We start from the raw sequence: 4,966 nt of genomic DNA on the forward strand, positions 1-4,966 counted from the left end.
TCTTTTAGTGTGCAACTATTCACCCTGGTTAAATGAATGTAGATCGATGGATTTCACTCAGTGGGAACTTCATTTTCTTATCTTTGCAAAGAGAGAACAGCCCTTATGGCACAGCAATCTGCCCTGTTCTGACAGTTTAATGCTTTCCCTTATTTATGTTGATGAAAAAACGGTGAAGGTTGTGTCAGAGTCAAAGAAATTAACACACAATTTAACAAACCTTAGGAAACAATTTAATTTGTCGTGGGAATAAGCATGTTTTGTCTAAACCGCCCGTCACTCCAACCTTTTCTCAGCCTTGCAGGTGAAACAGACTGAGTTAAAACAATTTCACTGGATTTGTTTTTGAAGTTCTATGTTAAATTCATGTGCATTAATATTTTTGGAGGAAAGGAAAATCCAATTCTTAGATTTTCATTTAGAGGAATCTAATTTCATTCTATTGGATTATATTATTCACCCCGTTTTTTCTATTTGTTAAGATTTTCAACAGAACACGAACAGTCAGAGGAAGCATCACCTTTCCTCAGTCTTAATCAGAACCTCAGACATTCAAGCAAAGGGATAAATCAACATAACAAAATATCCTGAAGAGATGAAGCAAATCTCTCAGAGTGGCTGTTGTGGAAATAGAGAAATAAATAATTATTAAATAGAGAATTTGGTTTGTGACCAAAACCTGTGAACATTTAATTATTACTGTGTCAGACCATGTTTGGACCCTTTTCTCTCTCTCTGGATTTGCCTCAGTTTTCGTCTCCAGGTCCTTTCATAAGATTATGGAACATGGTGACAGCAGGAAATAATAAACAGAGACGTGTCCTTTTGTTGGACAATCCACTGGGCTAATAAATAACAGAGCAAGAGATTCAAATATATTAATAGAGCTGCATGAAGGAAAATTTCTATTCAATTAGTTTCAATAGAAATTCTATTACTTATTAGGTCAATATACATTTATAATTTAGGATTTTTACATATTTTTGACTTAATTTAAGTTTAAAACTACCGTTTTCTATAAATTTGAAAAACTGTTAAATTCATCTGTAAAAATTAGAGCATTTTTTATTTGTTATAAAAAAAAAACATTTAGCAGATGAAAACTGGGATCCTATCTCAGCACTGAAGCTATGACCTTATTGTTTTTGAATAATTAGTAAAACAGAATTTGTAAAGAAAAAGAATGAAATAGATCCAAAGGACCCATCAGTAATCATGTCTGTTCCAGCGCATTATCATTAGAATTTCTGTTAAGTATTCTGTCTTCAGTGAGGGGCCATAACAGGGGCCAGGACATGATCTACAGGGGCACTGGCCCCGTTGGCCCCTGTCTAGAACCGGCCATGGTGAGGAATGATGACACCATGGCGAGATGCACTGTATGCTGAAGTCCATGAAAAACAGAAAGTACAACCGATGTTCAAGGCTATGAGATTGAAAGTGTTGAAAACAAAAGACCAATATTGATCTGCTTAGTGTTTAAGGAATTACTGTTAGTTAATAAACAGTTGATGAGAAGTTGCTGGCCTTCAGTGTTTATTTTCCCATTTACACTACTGAGCTAGACACAACCGGACCGAGATAACTGCAGACCGGTTCCGGAGGTGGGCTCGGCTCGGTTTTTCCCTGGCTCGGTTCTCTGATAATAAGAGCGCAGGAGCAGAACGCGTCATCTCCGTCTGGCTGCACATCGCGATTCACACTCCATTCCAGTAGTTGGCGGTAATGCCTCTCCGGAAACAGAAGAAGAACAACTTCTTCTTCAACTATAAACAACAATCAAAATCTTCTCCATGCAACATCTTAAATAATAACACCGAAGTACAGCAATAATAATCAAGCATAACTTTCTGAATGTGACGGGCGTCACCATTTTGATTTGCTTGATTCCCTCCTTCGTCTTCTTCTTGTGTTTTATGGCGGTTGGCAAACAACTTTTGGTGCGTTACCGCCACCAACTGCTTGATTTCCTCCTTCAATACTGGCAGTAATACCGCAGATCGTCACTAGGAGGAGAGGAACCGAGATAGCGTGATGTGTAAACGGTCGTCAGAACCGAGCTCGGACCGGTCTCGGCATGGATCGGTTTTTCAAGAGTCGTGTAAATGGGGTATATGTATGGGGCACGATGCCATGGTCCCCGGGGGGCGGGGGGTTGAGGGATAAGCGTCTCCCTGAAATGAGTTTTTTCTGACATAGGAAAAGGTAGCTGCTGAGTTTTTTTTTTCTTGTAGAAAGATAATTTGCGGTTTACATATTTAACACTAGAATTCCCAGAGAATTCCAGTTTTCCTGCAAGTCCCAACACCCCCCCCCCCCCCCCAGTGTATTCACTCTACCTTGCTAAGTGTCCTTGCTGTAATGCTAATAACCTGTGATGTGACCAGCTCTTCTACAGGAGACTGGATAAAGGCTGAAACAAACTGGCATCAGAACCAGAGCATGCTCCACTTTTCATTAACTTCCTCTGCAACATCAGACCGTTCTGCAGGAATAGCTTGATAAGTCAGATCTAAATCTTTTATTTAAACCTATTGAACAACCAGATATCATACGGGTCCCAGTTCCTGAGCTGAGAGCAGGTCATAACCAGCTTTTCCAACAAGGCAAAGCAGAGCCTATTTATATTGTCCATTCACCAACAGACTCATTTATATTGCAAAGCTCACTATGTGAAAGAAACGTAGAGAATAATTGTATTTTGTCTTGTCTTGCCTTTTCATGTCATTCAACATTTCAGCTTAGAGAATGACAAATATGATTTCATATAGCAGTAACATTTATTTCACCCAAAGAAAAGCACTACATATGAAGCTACAATTGTCCCATTTAGAAGTTTCTGCAAACCCAAGGTGAGTCCTTCCTGCATCTGTGACAGGTATACTTTGTGCAGTGAACACAGCGCTCAGTGCTGTGGTTCCTGTTGCAGAGATTGAACACCTGGCCTGCTTAGAATAACAATGAAAAAATATTTAAAAAATTGAGTTTAGCACATTTTCCCAAAGTAATAGTTGTAGAATGAACTAGATGAAGTTATCTATGTGTGCTACAAGTTTTGAGGCACTACAGTGATCTACAGTGATCTATAGTGATCTATAGTGCAGTCATTGCTCATTTTATACTTATTCTAATAATAGAATAGAGGAGCCATTTGTCATTTAGGCTTTGGAAATTCCTCTAAAAAGTATTATTTTGTAATCCAATAAATGTGAGATGAAATACGTGAGATCCCACTCTATATACCAAGGTCTCAGTAAAATGAAATACCTTCTGGTGGCGCCTGCATCCTTCCTCTCAGTGCTTAGAGAGAACCTGACGTTCCTTTGCTCTTCTGATCCACAGGTGAAAAAACCTGAATTGTCTCTCCTCTCCCCCAAAGCAAAGTTACCTTTCATCATGTATGTATGTATGTATATGTACGCAATGTAGGTAGGATCTTTAGTATTATACTAAATTTTATGGCATTTAAAATGATGGACCTATTAATCTATAATTTAGTTACTTTTTTTCTAAATAGATTACATTTATCTTTTTTTATGGAGAAGAGGACTTTGTTTGAGCTAATCTTCCAGTATTTGATTTCTAATAATATATACATCTGATAACAATCTGTTGTTTTTTAATTTTTGAAATTTACTTTAAATTGTGAAGATTAATCTTACCGTCTGAAAAATAAATGGTTGGTTTTGATCCTGCTGACCTCCAGGAACCTCGATGCCAGAAGTCGTTCCTCCGTTAACCTTCTAACGGGATACTGAGGCTGGAAGACTCCGTCCTCCAGATGTTATCAGTTGTTACCAGATGTTACCAAATGTTACCAGATGTTACCAGATGTTACCAGATGTTACCAGATGTTATCAGATGTTACCAGATGTTACCAGATGTTACTTGACCCTTCAGACAATCGCTGTTCTCAGAAAAAATCAGCCGTAGGAGAATCGTGCCGTGACGTCAAACTGGGGTGGAAAAAGTATTCAACTATTTACCGTAGTTAAATAAATGGGGATTGATGGATTTCACTCAGTCGGCGTTTTATTTTCTCATCTTTGCAGACAGAGAACCGTTCATCATAACGCCGTTACGGTACAGTCATCTGCGCTGCTCTGAATAGACAGAGTTTCTCCCTTTTGTTGATGAAAACCTTTGAAGGTTTTCTCAGAGTCAAAACAAGTTACACACTTTAACTTTGAGAAACAATCTGGCTTGTCGTGGGACTGGCCTCACTCAGACATTTTCTCCACTTTGCAGGTGAAACACACTGAATTAAAACATTTTTCAGTGGATAAATATAATAACTAAATATATCAGGTGAACCTTAACCCTGGATGTGCTGCCTTAGTTATTCCTGTTATGGAACCTGAAGTTCACCTGAAGAAACTCATTGCTCTCCTATATCCACCTGCGACAATCAGCTGGAAGCACACCTCCACCTGCGACAATCAGCCAATCAGCTGGAAGCACACCTCCACCAAAGACAATCAGCCAATCAGCTGGAAGCACACCTCCACCAAAGACAATCAGCCAATCAGCTGGAAGCACACCTCCACCTGCGACAATCAGCTGGAAGCACACCTCCACCTGCGACAATCAGCTGGAAGCACACCTCCACCTGCGACAATCAGCCAATCAGCTGGAAGCACACCTCCACCTGCGACAATCAGCCAATCAGCTGGAAGCACACCTCCACCTGAGACAATCAGCCAATCAGCTGGAAGCACACCTCCACCTGCGACAATCAGCCAATCAGCTGGAAGCACACCTCCACCAAAGACAATCAGCCAATCAGCTGGAAGCACACCTCCACCAAAGACAATCAGTCAATCAGCTGGAAGCACACCTCCACCTGCAACAATCAGCCAATCAGCTGGAAGCACACCTCCACCTGCGACAATCAGCCAATCAGCTGGAAGCACACCTCCACCTGCGACAATCAGTCAATCAGCTGGAAGCACACCTCCACCTGCAA

The sequence above is a fragment of the Cyprinodon tularosa genome, unplaced genomic scaffold, assembly GCF_016077235.1.
Source record: "Cyprinodon tularosa strain WSP-4 unplaced genomic scaffold, ASM1607723v1 ctg1317, whole genome shotgun sequence".
In the NCBI taxonomy this organism is placed as follows: Eukaryota; Metazoa; Chordata; class Actinopteri; order Cyprinodontiformes; family Cyprinodontidae; genus Cyprinodon; species Cyprinodon tularosa.